Source organism: Lissotriton vulgaris, chromosome 2_1, assembly GCF_964263255.1.
Source record: "Lissotriton vulgaris chromosome 2_1, aLisVul1.2, whole genome shotgun sequence".
NCBI classification, from domain to species: Eukaryota; Metazoa; Chordata; class Amphibia; order Caudata; family Salamandridae; genus Lissotriton; species Lissotriton vulgaris.
Window position 1 is genome coordinate 191,446,872 of NC_141687.1, and position 24,322 is coordinate 191,471,193.

At 47.7% G+C, this 24,322-nt stretch overlaps 1 pseudogene; it reads left to right on the forward strand.

Moving 5' to 3' along the window:
* The first annotated feature begins 12,295 nt into the window (after positions 1-12,295).
* LOC147729823 (leukemia-associated protein 7-like) lies at positions 12,296-23,277 on the forward strand (annotated as a pseudogene).
* The last annotated feature ends 1,045 nt before the right edge of the window (positions 23,278-24,322 follow it).

A 24,322-nucleotide genomic window follows, 5' to 3' on the forward strand; every position in this document is an offset into this window, starting at 1 on the left:
ACTCAACCCTTTCCTTCATCGCATTCCCCTCTCTCCTTAGAGATTGGATCCTGGTCTCTGCTGACTCCAGACTCGCTTTTAACTCCCCTACCGAACCTTCCAAACTCTCTGTTCTTTCAAAAAGGCCATCTACCTTCTTCTCAAGGGTCTCGCAAGCCGCCCTGATCTCTTTCTGGTTAGTCTTTGATTCCGTAAAGCCACTCCTTATCTCGTCGACTCATGGCAGTCAGCAGCGCCTCCAATGACCCACCCCCCCTTCTCCCCAACCATAGAGTCACCATTGTCACCATTGCCCCCCCCGACAACCTCCTCAGTATGGTTAGACTCCCCGAGATCTACTGCTGGGTTTGACTTTGAGGCCTCTGTAGTGACCATTGAGCAAATGGACTCAGTCACCGGGACCGTGATAGACTCGCTCATGTGTTCCTGAGGGGTGCGATCAGCCACCTCTGTGTTTTGTAAGATATCCAATACTTGGGGTAGTGCTTTGAAATAGGAACGCATCAAGGGTGTGATTCGGGTCGCACTACTACGAGACCGCTTAGTTTTACCTTTGCCCCCTGACTGGGAGCTAGTACTGGCTTTAGGTTGCGTATATCCCGCTCTTGTTTTAGCCCCCTGATTCACCCCTGATCTGTCGCTGATGCGGTCAACTTCGAGTTCAACCTCAACCTCAGCCTCAGCCTCGCCTTCCCCCTCCCCCTCCACTTCCACTACACTTCCTTTGTCCGTGCTACAGTCTGGGATACCGTTAGGGACTACCTTACAACCCTCCCCTTGATTCCCCGCGGAGGTGCAGTTCTGGAAAACCCTTCCCCCGCCTTCTGCCCTTAAATTTGAATTTGAATTTAAAAATATTTATTGAGCGCACTTATACCACGCGGTTTCATGGCGCTTTTCAGATTGCGACCAGCGTCAGCAGCAGGGGGAGATTAGGCAGCAAAAGCTCAGGAAAAAAGAAAGGTTTTAAGGTTTTTCCGGAACTCTATATAGGAAGGTGAAGTGCGGAGTCCCGCAGGAAGGGAGTTCCAGAAAGCTGGGGCAAGGACAGCAAATTTTGCTCCACCAGCTTTCTTCTTTTTGAAACGTGGAGTGACCAGGAGTGCCATGTGGGTGGAACGGAGTTCTCTACCCGGCGTATAGGGCTTGATGGCAGAGCATATGAACTCAGGAGCGGTGCCCATTCTGGCCTGAAAGGTGAGGCAGCCAAGTTTTAATAAGGCTCGCTCTCTCACAGGCAACCAGTGTAATGCCTGCAGTAGAGGGGTGGCACAGTGAAATTTGGGCAGGCCATGAATCAGGCGGGCAGCCTGATTCTGCACTAGTTGCAGACGATGGATAGCATAGGCTGGCGCGCCATTATAGATTATGTTGCCATAATCAAGGTGCAAGAGCACCATTGCCATCATGATAGCCCCTCATTTTCCAGGTGTGCCACTGATGAGTTTTTGGGGCTTCCGACTCTCTGCGCCTTTTGAACCGCCAGCCCGCCCCTCCTCCTTACTGCTCAATGTTTTGTTCCCATATGCTGTGGGGGTTCGCAGGCGATCTCCTTCACCTTTTCCTTCGCCTCCTCTCCCACAACGCTTCCCTCAGGCTCCGTATGTTCCGAGAAACGAGAACTAGCGAAGATCGGGTGAATCCTCACCCGCTCTTCTCCCCACTCACCTCCTACGCCTCCTCTGAGGAGCCCGCGAGCCGCCGCCCTGCGGCCGCGCCTTAGCTCCACGGCTGCCTGCTTCCACCGCGGGAGAGAGGTGGGGGGAGGTTCCAAGCACGAACCAACACACATCGGCACTGACGCTGAGCACAAGAAAACTGCTTCTCGGGCATATCCAGAGCTCCGGGGGCCAAGGTTTCACTCTTTTCTTTACTGCGACATGACCACTATTTTGGTGTGGCCATAGGCACCGGTAAATTCCAAATTACGGCGGGCTGAGGAGAAGTCTGTCACTGACGCGTGCGCCGCCTTAACCAGCGGCCGCCATGTTTTCCCCTGCTGGCCGTTCTTGTTGGTCGATTGCCTTTGGTTTTGTACTTTGATATTATACCTGAGGGTGTCCAAGCGCGATCTAGTGAAGAGACACAACCAGTGAGATGACCATACCAGTGTGGCATGATCTACCAGTCCACTGAGGCTGTTACTATACAATTTAATTCTGTGACTGTGATACAATTTCCACAGGGATGGGGATGAAGATTTGAGAAGAAGTGTAGCTGGGCAGGGTATCAGGCTTTAGCCTCTGATCTCATGGATAGGGCAAGGACCCCTAACCTGATGGATATGGGGTAAGTCAAGGACTTATATCTGGTTGGGAAGGGGCCTGGGATTGCTCCCCAAGATGGGGTTAGTTTGCTTCATATGTATGGATGGAGTGGAAAAGGACCTTTTGACCTGAGTGCTATGCAAATACGAGTGGTCTCTTCTTTTGTTATCATGTTCATATTGTACATGATGTTGTATGCTATGTTCTAGTTTAGGAATGTATATCCTCTCAGTGTACCAGTAAAGATTAATACTGTCTAGTTTGTTATTTGTGTTTCTGTATTTAGTGTATTATCTATGTCGTATTTTGCAATACATATGGCCTGTGTCAAAGTCAAAGTCAAAAGATTTATATAGCGCGCTACATACCCAGAGGGTCTCAAGGCGCTTGAAGGAGGGTGGGGAATTACTTGACGAATATCCAAGTTTTAAGTTGCTTTCTGAATGCTAGGTGGGTCTGAGTGAGACGAAGGTGAGTGGGGAGGGAGTTCCAGATTTTAGCTGCCAGGTAGGAGAAGGATCTACCTCCCATGGTGGTTTTGTTGATGTGAGGTACGGTGGCAAGGGCTTGGTTGGAGGATCGTAGCTGGCGGGGGGGTGTAGAAGGAAAGTCGTGTGTTGAGGCAATCGGGTCCAAGTTCGTAAAGTGCTTTGTGTACGTGGGTTAGGAGGCGGAAAGTTATCCTCTTATTGACGGGGAGCCAGTGGAGGTTTTTCAGGTGACTGGAGATGTGGTCTTTACGCGGGATGTCTAGAATGAGTCTGGCTGATGCGTTCTGGATGCGTTGGAGTTTTTTCTGGAGTTTTGCGGTGGTACCGGTGTATAGGGTGTTTCCGTAGTCCAGGCGGCTTGTAACCAGTGCATGGGTGACCGTTTTTCTGGTTTCGGTGGGGATCCAGCGAAATGTTTTTTTGAGCATGCGAAGAATGTTGAAGCAAGATGATGAGACGGCGCTGACCTGTCTGGTCATCGAGAGTGAGGAGTCCAGGATGACGCCCAGGTTCCGTGCGTGGTCCGTCGGGATGGGTGCTTTTCCAAGGGCCTCTGGCCACCAAGAGTCATCCCAGGCGGAGGGGGAGGTACCTAAGATAAGGACTTCTGTTTTGTCTGAGTTCAGTTTCAGACGGCTATGCTTCATCCACTCGGCTACTTCTTTCATTCCTTCATGTAGGTTGGTTTTGGCGGTGTTAGGGTCTTTGGTGAGTGAGAGGATCAGTTGAGTGTCGTCAGCGTAGGAGATGATGTTGAGGTTGTGTTGGCGTGCGATGGCCGCGAGGGGGCTCATGTATACGTTGAAGAGGGTGGGGCTGAGTGAGGATCCTAGTGGTACGCCGCAGATAACTTCCGTGGCCTCTGACTTGAATGGTGGGAGGCGGACTCTCTGGGTTCTTCTGGTGAGGAACGAGGTGATCCATTCCAGTGCTTTTCCTTGGATTCCGATGTTTCTGAGGCGCTGTAGAAGGGTGCTATGGCAGACTGTGTCGAAGGCTGCGGAGAGGTCAAGGAGGATGAGGGCGACTGTGTCTCCATTGTCCAGTAGAGTTCGAATATCGTCTGTTGCTGCGATGAGGGCGGTCTCCGTGCTGTGTTTGGCTCGGAAGCCGGACTGTGAGGGGTCGAGGGATTTGTTGGTTTCGAGGAAGGCGGCGAGCTGGTTGTTGACAGCTTTCTCGATGACTTTGGCTGGGAATGGAAGGAGCGAGATGGGGCGGTAGTTTTTGAGTTCGGTGGGGTCAGCTGTGGGTTTTTTCAAAAGGGCGCTAAGTTTGGCGTGTTTCCAGCTTTCCGGGAAGGTGGCGGAGTTGAGGGAGCAGTTGATGACGTCTCGGAGGTGTGGTGCTATGATGGAATCTGCTTTGTTGAAGATGTGGTGAGGGCATGGGTCTGTGGGGGATCCTGAGTGGATGGAGTTCATCAGGCGGATGGTGTCCTCAGTGGAGATTGGGTTCCAGTCGTTAAGGATGTTCAAGGGGGGTGAAGGTACGGCAGAGGGTTGGGTGGGTTGGTCTCCGGGTTGGTTGTCGAAGCTGTTGTGGATGTCTGCGATTTTGTTGTGGAAGAACGAAGCTAGGGAGTCGCAGAAGGCTTGAGAGGGGGTGATGTCGTTGGAGTTGGCTGAGGGGTTGGCAAATTCTTTGACGATGTTGAATAATTCCTTGCTGTTGTGGGCGTTGTTATCTAGTCGGTCTTTGAATGCGGCTTTCTTGGCAGATCGGATTAGTTGGTGGTGTATGCGGGTGGCGTTTTTGAAGGCGTCCCTGGTGCTGGTGATTGGGTCTTTTTTCCAGGCCTTCTCGAGGGAGCGACAGAGTTTCTTCGATTTCTTAAGATCATCGTTGAACCAGGAGGCGTTTTTGCTGCCTAGTTTGATTTGACGTTTTTTCAACAGTGCTAGGATGTCAGCGCTGTTTGATAGCCATTGGGTGAGGTTAATGGCTGCTTGGTCGGGGTTTGAGGAGTGGACAGGGGGTTTTTGAAGAAGCGATGAGGAGATCTGGTCGATGGTGATTTTGTTCCAGTTTCTTCGCAGAGAAGGTTGAGGATGGTTGTGAGTTGTGGTCTTATTGTAGATAAAGTGAACGCAGCTGTGGTCCGTCCAATGTAGAGTAGTGGTGTGACTGAAGGAGACATGTTTGCTGGAGGTGAAGATAGGGTCAAGTGTGTGACCTGCGATGTGGGTGGGGGTGGTGACGAGTTGTTTGAGTCCGAGGTTGGCGAGATTGTCCAGAAGGGTGGTGGCGTTGCTGTCATTGCTCTTTTCCAGGTGAAAGTTGAGGTCTCCCAGTAGAATGTATTCCTCGGAGGGGAGGGCGTGTGGGGTGATAAAGTCAGTGATGTCGTCGCTGAATTGTGCACGGGATCCTGGAGGTCGGTAGAGGAGGGTGCCTCTGAGTGTGGTCTTGGGATCGGTGTGGATCTGGAAGTGAAGGTGTTCGGAGCTGGTAAGGTTGACGTCTGAGCTGGTTGAGATACGGATGGAGTTCTTATGGACGATAGCGATGCCTCCTCCTGTTTGGTCGGTGCGGTCCTTACGGATGATCTTGTATCCTTCCGGGATGGCAATGGTGATGTCTGGGGCTGATGAGGCGTTCATCCATGTAAAAACCTAGATTTGAGAGGGTGCTTAAGTTATTGATATGTTGAGTTTAGGAGTGGACAGGGGGGAGGACCAGACTTTGTGCTTCCCAGCCTATAGTCATCACAACACCCCACCAAGATGTGTGCTTCAAACGCATACTGCATTCCTCCTCAAGGATTCACAGGTGTTTCGATTGCTACAGAGCTTTCACACCCTTCCTGTTAAATACTCAGGGGCATATTTGCAATGCCCCAGTGGCACTTTTACGCCGCTAGAGCATACTTTTGTGATGCTCTGGAGGCCCAGTGTGTCAGCCCATAGTTACAAGTCCACGCAAAGCCACCCTGCTTGATATTTCTTGGCCTTGTAATGTGGAGTAAGGCTCTCTGTGGAGGGGGCGTTCCATGGGTATTGCTGTGGGGGTTCCCACGCACCACCCATGGTTTTTGACACTGTCCCAGACTTGCAACATAGAATAAATCTGGAGCAGCGGCAAAACTAATTCCTTCCCAAAGCAAGTGTAATGAGGAGAAATGCTTACAATTCGCCTCGTTCTTTTTTCTCTTTCCACATATGCTGCATTCTGCAGCACACATAGTGCAAGGAAAATGCTGCTTTTGATTGTTTTTGTCCAGGAAGATGTCCCTTCATGCACAAAAAGAATCATGCCAACAACCCAGACACCCTTCTAATTTCTAATTTAAAACACTTATAAAGCGCAGCATACACCTTGCGGTTTCTTGGCGCTGAAGGTTCAGTGGCTGAGGGGAAGGAAGACCGGGGAGGAAATTTAGGCGGGGAAAGCCTGGCTAAAAAGGAAGGTTTTCAGGTCTCCCCGGAAGGAGAGGTACTGAGTTGCGGAGCGGAGGTTATCAGGGAGAGAGTTCCAGAAGGAAGGGGCCAGAGTGGAGAAATTGGATCCACCCCACTTTTTGCGCGAGAAACGGGGGGTCAGGAGAAGGGACTTGGAGGAGGACCGGAGATTTCTTGCGGGGACGTAGGGTTTGATAAGTGAAGTGATGAAAGCAGGGGCGGTGCAGCATGGTGCAAGGGTGCCTGCCTTGGCACTCGGCTGCAGTTTGGACACTTACTCTGGCAGGAAGGACAGGAATGCGCCATACCTTGTAGATAGGGCACATTCCTGCCCTTTTCTTTTGGCACAGGGCAGCGGAGCTAGAAGGCTTGGGGCACTGCCCTATGCCAAAATATTGTATATATGCCCCTTATAACAAAAAAGTTAGTCAATTGGTTATGTGATCACTATGTCTTTCCGACCTGAAGATAGTGCAGAGCTTGGAAATGAAATTTCAAATTAAAGTACTTAATTTTCAATATAAAATCCTTTCTATTTATCCAAATAAATGAAAACAGTAGGAAAATTCTCAAAAAAAACCTGCCACGCTTCAGAGACAGTTGGCACTAGGAACAAAAACTCTCTTCTAAGAAAGGAGGCGTAACTTGTGGCTAAATAAAAATAGGCTATTGATAGAGATATATTGCTACATGTGCTGGCAAAAACATTGTGATTTTTTCTGTATTTGACACTGGAAGGGACATGGTTTAGTTACTGCTGCAAATTGAGGGGTTCTGAAAAATTTGTCATGGGTACACAGATTCTGCTGGTGTGAAGCTGGATTTGGTCCCAGCACCGAGTGGCGGCTAATCTTATGGGCATCGAGACTCCACCATCCTTGTTCCATCCTCCCTTATTATATTATACCAATAGTGAATAATGGCCTATTTCGAATACTGGTGTAAATAGAAATGTCGACCCCTAGGCGGGGTGAGGTCAGAAGCTCACTGAACCACTCTCTACCCTGCGGCAAGATGAGAGAAGCCGAGGCGAACAAGCAAGACGCTGAAAATTAACAATGCCATAATGTTGCCGTTGATGATGTACATATGCCATGGGAGACCAATATGTCAAGAGTGTTAGGGTCAGCATTTTGTCATTGTTTTTGACCCCCGACCTATATGAAATGGTTGTCCTCTGTAACACCAAGAACTAGGCCCAGTGTGCCAGCACTAGCATTTTACCACTGGTACCCCATCTGTCAAGAGTCATCTTGTGTGCAAGTGCCAGCATGTGCCATGCCATATGCCAACAATTACCACTGATATGCCAACATTTTTGCATGGGCGCCTCATATGCCAAGAATTACTCTTACTGTTCCTCTACCAGCATTTTGCCTTGGGTACCCTTATTGTCAATAACTGCCTCCAGTATATCATTAGCAAACACAAGATGATGGACGGAGTGCTGAAACTTTTCAACCACTCACCCCCAGTCACAGATCTGAGTCTAATCCATTGTTCTTTTTCTCTCTATGCCACCCCCAGTTCGGACGCAGCCATACACAAGGTACAAGGTCAGTCTTGACCTTGTACCTCATGGAAACAATCCAGCCCGAACTGAAAGGTCAAGTTCTCCCTGGACTAGAAGCAAGCATCCTGGACCGGGTTTGGGATATTACACCAGACGTGGGACCCTGTGCTCTCCATTCCACTAGAGTAAAGCTAGCCTGGCTGATGAGGGATGAAGCCCCAAAACTGGTCCCAGGATGCATGTTTCCGGTCCAGGGAGGACCTGGCTTGGCTGTTCATGGTGGACTGTTCCCATAGGGAGAAGGGTCAAGACTAATTTGCATATGGCTGGGTTTAAACCGAAATGGCATGAGGAGCAAAAAAAACAATGAATTTCGGCCCAGACCTCTGTACTGGGGCGAATGTTTGACATTGTCCAACATTCCTTCAATCAATTGGTATTTTTCCAGTGTATCAGTCAGTGTCAGCACTTTGCCTTAGTTGCCTCTGATGCCGGAAATTACCTCCAATATGTTAGCACCATCATTTTGCCATGGGTACTCTATATGTAAATAATTATCTCCAGTATACTAAGGCAAGTGCCAAACATGAAAGAACAACACCCGCCAAACACACTCAATCATGCTCTCTTACATACAATTACAACCATTCATTCACACCCACTCTGAGTCTCACTTATTCTCACTCTGACTTACTAATTCTTCCTCACAGTTTCACTTGGTCTAGTTCACTCATTTCCCTGTCACTCACTGCCACTTACTTCCACACAAAGACATTCTCACCTATATTTATTTACAGCCAGGAGAGCCCAAAGATAGTGGCCTATCAAATGGTTATTGGGGTTAGTTGTGTGCTCCCAAAGAAGCCATTCCATTCATTTACTCCAGTTTCTTTAGGTACATTAATGAGTTAGGTGTTGTTATTAGAGGTGTTATGCGAGAAACAAATTGTTGATAGAATTAATAGATATTGTTAGGGTGAAGTGATATGGCTTCAACGAAAGAGAAATGAGGACAGGCATGCAATATAGAGTACTCAATATACACAAGGGAAAATGAAAGGAGCGGGGTATTCAAAATAAATGATGGTGGGAAAAATTGAAAGTTGAATTCAAGATTAATTGTTCATGCAGGAATTTAGGAATATAGCAGGTGGAGATTTTGTGATGGCTTGCAATGTGTGGAAGTAAACCTATAGAAAGAAACGATTTTTAAGTTGTAATCTAAATCAATGTGGCTATTAGCAGTCTTTCTAGCGACACTTTAACTTTCAAAGAAGTGCCAAATACTTGTTTCACCACAAAAAGCTACCCCAGTGTTTGTGGAGATCCCTTTATGAGCAACCTTCAACCAGTGCAACATTTAAGACATTCCAGAACCCATAATTACCTATTGACAACTCCATTGAGAGAGCTCACCTCACTGTTGATGTGATATAATTACTTGCAAACTGAGAAAGGACACCTGGGTATACCTACTGCAGCAGTGCATTCAGCACAATGAAGAATTGTTACTGTTTATGAGTGTGTGACTAGTAACCTCAACAACCACTCAGGGCAGATATACTTTGGCGTAAACTATTTTCGTACAGAATAATTTGTTCAAAGAAGAAAGAAAAGTCACATTCTGATCCTCGACATCGTTTCTTTCTCATTCCCAGGTCCTCCGGAGTTCCTTACCGCCAGCACCCTTGACAGAAACAAAGAAACTGGCAAGTCTCTATACTTGTCTCCTTATTAGTGGATTAGTAAGGTGATCCTTTTCTCTGTCTAGTGAAAGAGTGCTTGTTAGCAGCAAAAAAAAAAAATACACAAAAACCAAGGTGTATGCTCAAAGTAAGTATTGGCTTCCTGACTCGTTTGAGTTTTTTTGATTCCTCGTTAGGAACCCGGCATGGATCTGGTGGAGCCACGTCCCTCCTAGGACGTGTCGGGGTTCCAGAGTCAGCAGGCAGGTAGGAGACTCCACTCCTGCAGCTGCCTTTTGATCCTTGTCCGTGACACTGGCTTAGTCAGAAACTGGTTCGTCGTTCTGCTCTGCTGTTCCCCTGGCTCCTCCATTTTCCTCTAGTTCCTCACACAAAGGAAGCTGCATTTGTAGGTCTGGCCTATGCAACCCGCATGCGCTGGGTAGGAGAGTCATTTTGGAATCGATTCCGTTTTTGCCCTAAAAAGGTGCACGCGTTGCCAATTCCTTTGCAGGAGTGAGCTTTGACTACATATGTTTGTAATTAACTTGCAAACATATTGTGTCCCTGCTCGTTCCCGCAAGGGAAACGCAAGGTAAACAGGTCCAGGCCCCCTCCTGGGTGGCTGACCCTTGGTCCTATCTACTCATTTCAAACAGCTGCTCATTCCACAGCGCGGTGCAGGGCCAGCGGGGGAGGAGCCATCCACACACTCAGAAATTATTATTATTATTATTATTATTAATTGTGTTTTGTTAAGTGCTAACCACCCGGAGGCCTCGTAGCGCTGTATTGTCTGAATCAAGAGAGGGCTAAGAGAGCCAAGTTAGGTGAAAAGGAGAGTTTTCAGATCCTTCCGGAATTTCAGCAGGTTAGATTCACTGCGAAGGGTACCAGGCAAGGAGTTCCAAGCCTTGGCGGCATTCCAGGAAAAGGATCGCCCGCCCCATCTAGCACGTTTGGTTTTGTTTATTGTGGCTAAGAAAGCTGTACTAGATCTCAGAGATCTATGAGGAAGATAAGGGGTCGCCAGAGAACAAATCATAGATGGAGGGGTTTTCCACATGGCCCTGTACATGATGCACATAGATTTGAACAGAACTCTGGCCTTAATGGGTAGCCAGTGGAGTTTCTTCAAAGCTGCTGTGCCGGATTCTCGCCAGCTAAGGCCTAGGAGGAGGCGAGCAGCTGCATTTTGAGTAATCTGGAGTTTCCTAGTGGTGGAGATAGGAGCCCCCAGGTATAGGGAATTTCCGTAATCCAAACGAGAAAGAATAATGGCTTGCACCATTATTCTGCGTGCTTGGAAAGGTAGGAGTGGCAACACCTTCCTGAGCATCCGCATCAAGCCGAAGCAGGTGGCGGACAGGATGGTTGCTTGTTGTTTAAAGTTTAGATTTGTGTCCAGCCATATGCCCAGGCTTTTTATTTGGGTTTTTGGTTGGGGTGGGTTTCCCATGCATGGGGGCCTTTCTAACATAGGACTGGGGATGACTGAATTGCCCAGGATCATAAGCTCCGTTTTCTCACCGTTGAGCTTCAAGTGTGAGGAAGTCATCCACTGATGTATTGCTACCAAGCATTTAGTGAGGTTAGGGGGGGAGGTGTTGGGCTGGTTCATTGATACAACCAGTTGCGTATCGTCGGCGTAGGTTACTATGTCTAGACCAACCGAATGCACAATGTCAGCAAGAGGTTGCAAGTAAACATTAAAAAGGGTAGGGCTCAAGGACGAGCCCTGTGGTACACCTCGATCAAGGGGCCAAATTTTTGAGTGGGTGTTGCTCTCTACTACCTCAAAAGAACGATTCTCCAGGAAGGATTGAAGCCAGTGTATGGCTCTCCCTGAGATTCCTATTTGGCGTAGGCGGTGGAGAAGAATGCTGGTGTTGACAGTGTCGAAGGCGGCACTGAGATCAAGCAACATAATTGCTACAGTGCCGCCTTGGTCCATCTGTTTCCTTGCCACCTCAGTCGCCGTCAGAAGAGCAGCTTCAGTTCCTAACTTGGGGCGGAAACCTGCTTGGGAGTCATGAAGCAGAAGGTTGTTTTCCAGATATTGTGTGATGGTGGCATTGACATGTTTCTCCAACAGTTTACTGACCCAGGGGAGAAGTGAAATTGGACGATAGTTGGCCATGTTGTCAGGGTCCAAGGTGTTTTTTTTTAGTAGTGCTCTAACTTGGGCGCATTTCCACACCATAGGAACTATACCTGTAGTGATAGAGGAGTTTAAAATATTAAGGATAACAGGCCTGGGGGGCGTGGCTTGGCGCCCGGCGAGGACGGCAGCTCTGATGTGAGCGCTCTGGGTCGGCAGGGGATTTCGCTGCTTTTCCTCAATTCCCGACGCCTGCAAACTTCTTTTTCCCTAACCGGAATTCAGGGACAACATTGTGTTCTTAAATGTTGCAGCACCCGAGCGGCGGAATGTCCATTTTCTTCAATTTTCTGGCGGACGCGACTCTCTGATTGCCGCGACCGCCATTTTGTCCTCTCACAGCGCACACTACGGAGCATCCGCTCGCAGACCATGCCTGTTTACCACGAAGCTTCACCTTACTCCAACTGTTCCTGGTGAGCCTCTATCTTCAGTTATGTAACACCACTGCATGTTTTTGAGGAATGCTGCTTTCCGTGAGCTCTATTTTCGTTTTGAGTTAGTTTGATATCGGCGGCCATTTTGCGTCACTGAGCTCTCCTCATATGCCCTACGTATTGCGCATTTCTCTCCTCTCACTGCCTCACTAACCTCATTTTGGAATATTACCGAGCAAGCACTGCCTATTAACAGACTTTCTTCATTTCTACAATAACTTTTATGGAACGTAGGGCAATTGCTCGCACTTCCAAGCCTCCACGTTGTGTGTTCATCAAAAACTCGAAAGTCTTTTCTGCATTGGCGCACCTTGAGGCTTCCCAGGACCTCGACGCCCAGATGTCACAGTCAAGTACGGAGCGACCTGTTCAACCTCCAGGAAAAGTGACTTTGAAACGCCTCAAAAAAGACCCTCCGTCACCGAATGGCTCCTCCTCAGCTGTCTCCATGGAGTTATTACTGGAAGAGATTTGTGCCCTTAAGCCATTCATGGAAGAGACTAAATCCAAACTGCAGGTTCTCACTGACAATTGGTCTCAGATTGATGCCAGAGTCACCATTGTAGAGCAGTCACTCACATCTCTCCAAGAATCATCTTCTAAAGTATCAAATATGCAATCTCAGATCTCATCTCTCCAAAAACAAGTTGAAGAATTGGAGAACCGAAACAGGCGCAACAACCTCCGACTCTACGGCCTGGCGGAGAATTGTGAGGGGTCCGACCCTATTGCCTTTTTCAAATCTTTTCTACCCAAGCTTCTTCACCTGCCCGAAGACACAACGCTCAACATCCAGCCTGCACACAGGTTAGGTCGCCTTCCAGCCACTTCCTCTCCCTCCTCACGACCAAGAGGTGTCATCCTGTACTTCCTAGAGTATACTGACCTACTTAAAGTTATATCAGCGGCCCGTGCCTCACCTCGTTTGCAATGGTCAGGCTCCAACCTTTTCTTTGCGCAAGATTATGCAAGAGCCACAGCCAGCCGACGAAAGGCCTTCCTGGATATGCGACCAGAACTTCGTGCCATTGGAGCCAGATATGGACTTTTTCACCCTTGCCTCTTTCGAGTGACTTACAACAACAAGACAACGACCTACGAGGATCCTGTTCGTCTCTGGAGTTTTTTGAACGCAACTCAAGCTTCTGACATGGACTTCTCCGGCTCTTCATCAGCTTTCCCGCCATGATTCCTGCGTGACGCAGCACTGATGAATCACTTAATCTGCATGTTTATTGTGCACTGTTAACTGTATTACTGTTTGTTTCTCTTATGTTATTCAGTGACCTCAGTTCTTATGTTTTCCCCCTCACTCTCCGCCATTTTACTTGTACCCCCTGTTGTTTGGTTAAGTAATGTTCACCACTATTCCTTCATTCGTCTTACTCACTATTGTTTTCCCTCCCTTTTCCTTGCAGGTCTTACAATGTATATGGCGTCCTTCCCCCGACTTGCCGGTTCGTTTGCATTGGACGTTTGCTTCCTTTGCCTGGCGCTCCCCCCTCATCCGTCCTCTCTCGTATCCTCCCCCTGGTGATCAATCCTCCCCATCTCTATCCTCCGTAAGTATGTTCTCCCTCTCCTCCCGATTATTCGCTTTCCTTCTTGTATTTATCTCACTGTCAAGTTCATCATTTCCCCTTGTTTCACAGGTGTCTTCCTCTCTTGTTTTTCGACTACTACTCTATTACCGACTTCTTCTTTTCATTCTTACTTTATATTGGACTACCTCCTTATATTTCTCGTGTCACTTGCTTCTATTTTTCTTTTCCTCATCCTACTTTCTCCTTTCGCACCCTCTTGCTCACTATTCTACTGCATTAACTTTTATCGACTCTCCTATTTTCCTTGGTTTTTCTACCCCCCTGGGTCTCCCTCATACTTCTTCTTTCTCCTCTGATTCTTTCCTCATTTTTACTGTGATATGTCTTTGAAAGTAATTACATGGAATGTTAAGGGCATCAACTCTCCCATCAAACGGCAGAGAATTCTATCTCACCTCTCCCGTTTGAATGTGGACATTGCTTTTTTACAAGAAACCCATTTATCTGCTGAAGAATCTGTTAAATTGAAAAGAAGCTGGGTGGGTGATGTTTATTATTCCCCTGGGGATGGCAAACGCAATGGTGTGGCTATTTTATGCCATAAAGCTCTCTCTCATTCCCTGCTCGCTCAGGAATCGGATGCGGATGGCCGATGGGCGTATGCTAAACTTTCTATCAAGAATGTTCCAATTTCTCTTCTAAATGTTTACGCCCCCACCACTGGTGATCCCACTTTTTGGCATTCATTCTCTCAACACATTACCAGATTTATTGACGATAATTTTATATTAGCAGGTGATTGCAATCAGCCCCTTGATCCCTTTCTGGATAGAAACTCCAAGGCGCATTTCATCCCCAATAAATCTCATAAATCCTTTTGTCACACTATTTCCCAACATAAACTTACTGACGCTTGGCGTCTTTGTAACCCAGAACTACAGGAATTCACTTTTTATTCTCCGTGCCATCATTCCCAACCCAGAATCGACTACATTTTTGTTACCCACAACATTGTCCAAACCCTTACTCATGCAGAAATCAGCCCCATTTTACTTTCTGACCATGCCCCCACATTAGTTCAATTGGACATCTTACCCAAATCAGTAGGGCCTAAACGCTGGCGTTTTAATAACTCCCTCCTTCTAGACCCTAAATTTACCTCCTCCTTCACTTCCTTCTCTCATGAATTTTTCTCCTTAAACGACAATTCCCCTGTCCCCAAACACACCATTTGGGATGCCTTTAAAGCAGCGGCAAGAGATTTCATCATTGGCTTTGTTGCTAAAAAACGCAGAGCTGCCCGCGACTTCACTAAGGCTATCCTTTTGGATATTAAGAAATTGGAGCATTCTTATTTTACCTCTCGCTCACAGCACACTTTAACCGCTTTGGTTAATGCTAAAATGAACTTCAACAAAAAATCTACGGACGATGCATCCTTGTATTTATTAAAATCAAGTGCCAAATTCTATGGGGGCAAAAATAAGGCTGGCAAGATCTTAGCTAATTATTTAAAGGTTAAACACAACAAATTAAACATTGAATCCATCTACGATGCCAACTCGAATCTCAAACACACAGATGCAGACATCCTCACTGAATTCTCTACCTTCTACAAGACCCTATACTCTTCTTAAACTCAGCCTTCCTCTCACTCTCTAGACGCATTTTTCTCCACTATTCAAAAACCATCCCACTTCCCACTTGACCTTTCTCACTTAGAACTTGATATCTCGCAACAAGAACTACTCAAAGCACTTCAAACCCTCCAAAAGGACAAAGCCCCTGGGCCGGATGGCTTCACAGTAGAATTTTTTCTCCACTTTTCAAAGCTTCTCATCCCCAGACTCCATTCCCTTATTGGCACCTTCCTCTCCTTGGGTTCCTCCTCAGGCTCTTTCTCAGATGCCCATATTTGCCTCATACCCAAGGAGGGGAAGGATCCTCAACACTGCAAAAATTATAGGCCAATTTCTTTGGTCAACATTGACTATAAAATATTTGCAAAATCTCTTGCAGCACGCCTCGACCTTCTTCTTCCAGATCTCTTGGACGAGGAACAGTCGGGCTTTGTCAAGGGTCGCTTTATCACGGATAACACCAGACTCCTCTTCAACATTCTCTCTAAATCTCGCCTTTTACCCCATCCCCTTGCGGCTATTGCCCTGGATGCTGAAAAAGCATTTGATAGGGTCGAATGGACTTATCTATTTCATTGGTTTGGTTTCGGCCCCGTTTTTATATCCTTAATCTCGTTACTCTATTCCAACCCACGTGCAGCAGTCTGTGCTAATGGTCAAATATCCTCTTTTTTTGACTTAAAAAGAGGTGTCCGCCAAGGATGTCCCCTATCCCCCTTTCTCTTTAATTTGGCCTTAGAACTCTTCCTCTCCAAGCTCCGTCAAAATCCCTCCATCCAAGGTTTCCAACTATCAGATTCCCACATCAAACTAGCCGCCTATGCGGATGACATTTTGTTATGTATTTCCAACCCCTCTGTTTCCCTTCCCGCCTTTCTCACTGAAGTCCACGCATACTCCCAAATATCTGGCTACAAACTCAATAACGATAAATGCGAGATCCTCCCCTTAACTAAATTCACATTCAAACCCGATTTTGCTGCATCTCACTTTACATGGCAACCCTCCAATATTAAGTACCTTGGAATGCACATAACCCCCACCATCCCTGACACTGTCTCCTTGTGTATGTCCAAATGCATTCAAAAACTAACGGATCTTACTTCCAAGTGGCATCCTCTTTACCTATATTGGTGGGGTCACCTTGACACTATTAAAATGATGTTATCCCCCATTGTCCTTTACACCCTCTCCAATATTCCGGTCCCTATCCCCTCCAAATTTTTCAAACAAATCAATTCCACTCTAATGTCCTTTCTTTGGCATAAAAAGAAACCACGAATGTCTCTAGCACGTTTGATTCGTCCTAAATCAGAAGGTGGAGCTAACTTTCCTGACTTCCCGGCTTACCATAAGGCGTTCCAATTGCGGCAAGCCTCTTTTTGGTTACAAGACCCTGATACCCCATCTCCCCTATGGACTAAACTCGAGCGCCTCCTTCTTTCCCCTTTCTCCTTTGCTGAATACCTTTCCTTTTCTCGCAAACCTGCCTCTATTCCTACTCCGATTCATAAGTTCACTACTAAATTACTCCTATCTTCTACTCACTCACCTCCCACAACCACTGCTGATTTCCTCTCCTCCCCCATATGGCATAACACTTCCTTACTTATCCGCAACAGACCCTTTTTTTGGAAATCTTAGCACACCCGTGGTCTGCAGTGGGTTTCCCAACTCTTTTCTTACTCCTCTTTTTTATCTTTTGACACCCTTCGCGCCCTCTATGACTTACCCATTTCATTCGCTCGCAAATATCACTTGCTTAAAACTACAGTATTAACAACATACAATGGCCTTTCTCAACCCTGCCCCTCCCCTGCTTCATCCACCCTCGCCTCCTCCCTCCATTCTATCTTACGTACCACCCCAAAGACTGCTGCCATTTATAAATATCTTCACACTGGTGAGACTCCAAGACCTAAATCTAAGGTGGAAGACTCCTGGGAGCATGATTTATCTGTCTCCTGGTCAGTTACCCTCTGGGACAAAATCTGGACCAAGCTTTGCAAGTCCTCGAGAGCATCAACCCTCACGCAGACTCTATTTTTCATTTACAATAGACTCCATTTCACACCCTTCGACCTTCATAAACGCTTTTCTAACACCCCCCACACATGCTGGTCCTGCTCCTCACCACAAGCTAACTTATTTCATATGCTGTTTTCATGCACCCATGTTCGCAGTTTTTGGTTACAGGTTTGGGCTCAAATTAATTTAATTTTCCACACTTCTATCCCTTATTCTCACACACATGTTTTTATGGGCAGCCTTTCCCCTTGTTGGGACAACGTTGATCTAAAACCCCAGATTGTTGACCTACTGCTTGCCGCTGCCTTTCAACAAATAACGGTCAACTGGAAGGATTTTTCCAAAATTTCTTTCAAGGCGTGGTGGTTTAATGTTTGCCACAACCATAGACTGGACACTGCTCATGTCTTTCCGGCAAGCATGGCTACTAAACGCATGGACTTATGGACTCCCGTCACGCTTTACTTGGACTCTTGTAGTAAACGCTTGTTTCACCCTCCGCCTCCACAACAGTAAGTACCCAAACCCCCTTAATAGCTCGATACATTCCACATATCCTCCATTGTACCACTTTTTTAATTCTTTCCAATGTTCTCATGCTTCTCATATTTTATGCTTAAGATGTTTTCTCCTTTCCTTTTCTTTTCTCTTGTACCCAGATTTCTTTCTTTTTTTACAGCTTGCATTTGTATGATTATTCTATTCTGCTTAGAGTCTTTAAGCTGATACCCCATTGTACCTTGTTTTGACACCTGATTTTTTCTCTTGATTATTACCTAATAAAAAATTTCTTGAACTTAAAAAAGGATAACAGGCCTAATAGTGTCTATGATCTTAGTTAGATGGCAGGGGGGCAGGATCAGTAGGTGACTCAGATTTGACCTTCTGCATTAGGATAACAAGTGAGTCCTCATTAAGCAAAGGGAACTCATCCAATGTTTGAGGCGTAGAATACAGTGGGATAGTTCTGTTGTCAGCGACCACAGTGGGAGATGGAAACGTGGAAGTGATGTTCTGTATTTTCTTATAAAAATATTCCGCCTGGCTGTCACACCATGTCTGGGTTTTGTTAGGATCAAGGGGAATAGTCGGGGTATCAATGAGAAATTTTGCAATTTTAAAAATTTCACATGGAGAGTTAGAAGCACTGGTGATTTTGCTTTTGAGATAAGAGGCTTTTGTATTTCTGATTTCCGCTTTATATTTTTTAATTGCCTCTTGATGGTTAGATTTATCTAGATTGATGCGGGAGACCCTCCAAGTTCGTTCCAATTTCCTACAGACTCTTTTCAACTCTTTGAGTTGGGGGGCATACCATGGTGAGTCTCTGCCCTCTTGTTTTTTCTTTAAGATCTCTCAGGGGTGCGACAGAATCCAATGCTGTACGCAGCCAGTTGGTGTAGTTGTCATAGAGAGACGTAGGGTCTGTTTCAATTTGGAGGGGAGCGGGGGACAAGGATTTAGTCCACCGGTCAATGGAGATTTTGGACCATTCTCTCCCCTGCAAAGTAGTGCGAGGGAGGATTGGGGCTGAGATAACTGGTGTCCACTGTATCGGGATCAGATAGTGGTCTGTCCAGGCGAGGGGCAGAGGCGTCCCTACCTCTAGTCTTTGGTCATTGCTGAATACCTAAGTCTAAAAGATGACCTTTTTCATGAGTGGGTTGAAAACCTTTCTGTGTGATTTGAAGGGCCGCCAGATCCTCTACCAGAGATCTGGCCACCGAGTTGCTGGGGTCATCCTAACGGATATTGATATCTCCTAATAGGGAGAAATGAGGTTGTGCGACCACTAATTCTGCTACTCTAGAGTGGAGTGAGTCAAGAAACTCTCCCATTTGATTGGGGGGACGATAAATAAGGATGCCAGAGAAAGTGACGGTGGGTTCAAAATCCAAGGAGAAATGCATGCTTTCGCAATTAGATATCGTGGTCGGGCTGATCCTACAATGATAGTGGTTTTTAAGAAGAATACCTAAGCCCCCTCCTCTACCCTGTGGTCTGTCCATCCTGTGAAGGGGATATCCCAGTTGCATGAGGGCAGTAATGTCCGGGTCAGATGCGTCTTGACGGCAAGCCCACTTTTCTACCCTTAACTTTTGCTGTGTTATGGAAAGGGGCGACCACTCGGTCCCCCCGAACGTATGGCGGAGTGCCTCGATCCCCCCGGGAAGCCATTTTTTGGCGGGAGGCGCGTCTCGGCTGGTATGCCCGAAGCGGCGTAGCCGGGGCGCGCTTTTTCCCGCTCTAGAGTGGGCTGGCCTAGACACCGACGTAACCAGCCCCGCCCACGGGACGGGCAGGGGCGGGTTTACGCCCGCCCTGAAGACGGATAAAAAGAGACGCAAGACCAGAAGACGTCCTCTTGTTCTTGTGCTCCGAAGCTGCACCTCCTCGCTACACGTGAGCTCGGGACAGAACGAAGAGCCAATTTTGAGCGTTTTGATCTTTTTCTTTGTCTTCCAGATACTTCCTCGGAGAGATGCCGAAGAAAGTCCTGAAGAAAATGTCGACCGACCAGATGGTGCGGAACCTTTGCAAGGAAGTGTCCGAGATAAAGAAACGGTTGGCGGAGCAAGACGGGGAGGAGGGTTCGGGCCCGGCGCCGGCTGGGGGTAGACCTAAGAGACCGAAAAGGGTTCCAGCCGGTGGAGACGCCCCGGTTCCCTCCGCACCGCTCGAGGCGCCGACCCCAGTTCCAATGGAGGGAATTCCAATCCCCGTTGTCGTCACCCCGTCACCCAAGGATGACATGCCCCCGAGCTGGCGGCACAGCTAGCAGCTTGGTTGGGGGATAGTAGTGATGGCGCCACGACTGCCGAGGCACAGGCGCTGATAAAAGGGCTTCGTGAGAAGAGAGAGGCAGCTAGAGTGGCTGCGCCATTGGCGGGGATAGACAAGCCGCAAGCGGCAGAAGCTGCGTCCAGTTCAGGTAAGCGGCCATTGCCGATTGCAAGGGACGAGTCAGCACCCTCTCGTAGAGAGAGATTGGGACAACATGTGCCTTTAGCCATAAAGGAAAAGATCTGGGCAGGGGAATACGTGAATATTTTTTCCTTGCTTGTTGATCATTACGATGTGGAGCATGTGAAAAGTCAGAAGGACTTAATGCATCCGAGTGTTTGGCGCGCAAAGATGGCCGCCTTTAAGGTAAATGAGAACATTGGCAATTGGGGCAATGCATGGGGTATTTTTACATCGATTTTGGGGGAACGTAAGCCCGAGTTGCTCCCTGAGTTTCCCGTTTATCAATCACGGATTATGGGTTACTCGACAACGTATCAGGGTAACCATTGGTTTTGTTACGACAATCTGTTCAGGAAAGAAAAGGAACATAACAAGAGTTTGACTTGGGATTGTTACGATTCTCTAACATGGGATAAGATGAAGGAATCGGGGATGTTAAGAATGCCATTGGTCGGGAGCAATGTTGTTGACTACTCCCGCCAAAATGTGGGGACACCCTTTCGACCAAGTACGAGCACCGACGACCAGTCGAGGCCCGCGGGCAATACAGGGAGAAAGGGTTTCTGTTTTAATTTCAACAAGGGGAAGTGTACCAGGCCTCCGGGGTCGTGTAAATTCAAACACGAATGTAGTACGTGTGGATCATCCCATCCTGAGTCATCGTGCAGAGCCAGATCGAGTGAGAATGGGGGTAAGGGAGGCGCCAAACAGGTCTAAGCTAGGCCGAGGGGCGCCTTTACCAACCCCGATTGATACCCTGACAATGATTCCCTGGCTCAGCAACTACCCGGATCGGACTTCTGCCGGGGTGCTGCGGAACGGTTTTACACATGGTTTCCGCATCCCGGTGGGGGACTTTCAGGGTGTAGGGATGTGCAAAAACCAACTTTCCGTTTTCCAACATACATCTGTAGTGCAAGAAAAAATCCAGAAAGAGGTTAGCCGGGGTCGGGTCGCCGGCCCGTTTAGTGTACCCCCGGTACCAGATTTCGTTTGTTCTCCGTTAGGGGTGGTCCCCAAGAAGGACCCAGGTGAGTTCCGTTTGATCCATAATCTGTCTGCTCCACATGGGCTTTCGGTGAACGAAGCAATTGATCCAGAAGTTTGTTCGGTGCGATACGCATCGTTTGATGAGGCAGTAGCCATCTTGAATCGCCTGGGGCCCGGGACGCTGATGGCGAAATCAGACATCGAGTCAGCGTTCCGGTTGCTCCCGGTACACCCAGACGATCAGCGTCTGCTAGGATTCGGGTTCCAGGGGTCATTCTACATGGATAGGTGTATGCCAATGGGATGCTCTATATCATGTGCTTACTTTGAGCAATTCAGTACTTTCCTGCAATGGGTGTTCACTACGAAAACGGGTTACCGAAATGTAATGCATTACCTTGACGACTTTTTGTTCCTTGGCCCCGCCGGAAATCCCGCATGTGCCCAGGCCTTAGCTGAATTCTGTGTGTTGATGGGTCATTTTGGCGTACCATTGGCACCGGGTAAAACCATGGGTCCCACGACTTGCCTCGAGTTTTTGGGGATCGAGTTGGACTCAAGGGAGGGGTGTTTCCGTTTACCAGCTAGCAAAATCTTGAAATTCAGGGCAGCCCTCCAAGTATGTTTACATGTATCCAAGGTTACGCTACATCAGTTGCAACAATTAGTGGGAAAGTTGAACTTTGCCTTGAGGGTGATCCCAATGGCTCGCCCCTTTTCCCGCTCAATTGCTCAAGCGATGGTTGGCCTAAAAGAGGGTCATCATCGCACGAGGTTATCGGCCGAGGTTCGCCAGGACATGCGGATTTGGTTAGCATTTCTGGCGGACTTCAATGGCCGAGTCGTCTGGAACAAGCCAGCCGTGTCCTCCGAAGAGCTTGGGCTATGGACAGATTCAGCAGGAAGCATAGGCTTTGGCGCCATTTTCGGCACAAAATGGTCGGCACAAAGGTGGCCCCTATGGTGGCACGAAAAAGGGCTGACGAGTAATATTGCCTTCCTGGAACTTTTTCCCATTCTGGTGGCCCTGAGAACCTGGCCGGAAGGGTTCAGAGATCATTCTGTTGTGTTCTGGTCCGACAATATGACCGTGGTAGAATGCATCAATAGTCAGGCAGCCCGTTGTAAATTGATTTTGAGGCTGCTTAAGGAAATTGTCCTACTCTGTATGCAACTGAACGTGATATTCAGAGCTAAACATGTCCCAGGGGTGTTGAATCAGGCTGCTGATGCACTGTCTCGTTTTCACATGCAGGCTTTCTCGGGTTTCCTTCCTTCAGCGGACCCAGAGCCGGCACCCAATTCTGAAAATGTTAGCCAGCATTGAAAAGGCAGCCTTTTTACGTGAACACCGCCACGGTTGTAGGTAAAGCGAGTCCCCAAGTGTTTCTCCGACAGTCGGAGCTTGCATTAATCTTGCAGTGACAGCGGCTCCGGTCACAGAAGATACCATGCCATATTATTTCATGTGGACTGTACATGACTCATTAAATAAACAATTGTGTGCTTCTGGACGGGCCCCAGCACCTGTGCGCCAGGACTAGCCCGCACATATTTGCATTCACTTGGCTTTCCTCCGCCGGATCGCAGTGCCATTGTCCGTGCACTAATACAGTATACTTTTCGACTCAATGATTTTTTTGGTTTTCTGAGGCGCAAACCAGCCTCGAGCAGTGGATGAAGGGCCCGGTCTTAAGCGCTCATGAAATCCACCCCATGGTTAGACAGGGGCCTCTGCTGACCTCTATCTCTCACCAAACGGTGGCCCTAAAAAACCCTGAGGCATTTACAGCTAAAGAGGGGCCTGTGCCCCGAAGGCTCAAGTGTGCCTGCGGTGGCACTAGATGGTGGAGGTACACCTCACAAGGATCAAGGTGGAGGTAACACATCACGCGAGGCCTGTGACACGGGCGACAGGGTTATCAGCAAAGGGAGCGACCTAGAGCAGCAGTGCAGCTCCAGGACAACTGCGAGGTGCAGCCTACTGCACACTCGCTGCTCTGCTCAGCCGATTGCATCGCACCTGCCGGGCCGCTCTGGCCGTGAACTGGACTCTGGTAGAGATGGCCTCGGACAATAGACTCTCCAGGGTGACAGACTTTACTTCCCAGCTTCTGTCAGTGGAGCAATGCTTGATGCCTCCACTGGCATAGCAGCAGCTCTTCAGTGTTCATCTAAAGGTATGTACCGTGGTCACCTGATGTCACCTTGCTTCTTGGTTTGTGAAGTTGGCCACTTTAGCAATACGCAGCTTGTAAGGCGCTAGCTTGCAATTCAAGTTCGGGCATTGCAACACACACTCTTGGTACTCAGTGCTTTCTTTGCAGCACACTACATCACAGAGCACAGCACACAAAATCACAGAGCGGAGCACAGCATACAAAATCACAGTTTGTTGATATGGTTATATTTTGGAAACTCGGGTAGGATTTCAGAATGCGTTAATGATTTAACAAGTTTTCTAAATATTTGGCAGTACTTCGTGATATTTTCTTGCGGAGTCTACTTAACAAACTATTGTCAAGCACTTTCATGACTGTGGTTTCTGTCTTTCTTTGGGCAGGAATGTTTTAATTGATTTTACAACACTATCAGGGATATGGATGTTGAGAATTGGAAAATTAGTAAACATTCCTCTTGGGACAGGATTGTCTCGGGCATGATATACGGTCATTCTCCGATGCCGATTTGTACGTTTGCATGAATATCCGTTATTCTACATTTATCTTGGCTCTGGTATTTCTAATCTAAGCGCGTGTGCAGAGTCCAGAGGCCTATCCCTGATGTGAGGAACTGAACCTGTCCAATGACCATGAGGGATGCACAAAGGGTGTCCTTTTTATGGGGAGTGGACAACGCTCTCTGTCCTGGGCGTAAGGCAAAAAGCGGTGGAGCCATCATGCCATATTTATAGACATGATTAGTAGTGTGGCCAGACTTTTTTGCCTGTGTCATAGGGAATGAGACCTTTTAGACTATTTTGTTCTGGTATTACGTGTATGTATGCTTAGAACCTCGCACTGGCATCCCTTGTACATGTGAGTATGTATGCATGTGTAGTTGTGTGTGTAATTCAAGTGAAGTGTATGTGTGTGTGAGCCAGAGTAATGGTGGACAGTGGTATTTATTTTGGATGCCCTGGCCTGACATAGCACAAGGTGGAGGGTGGGTACTGTTCGTCCAGACAGTGAAAGTGTG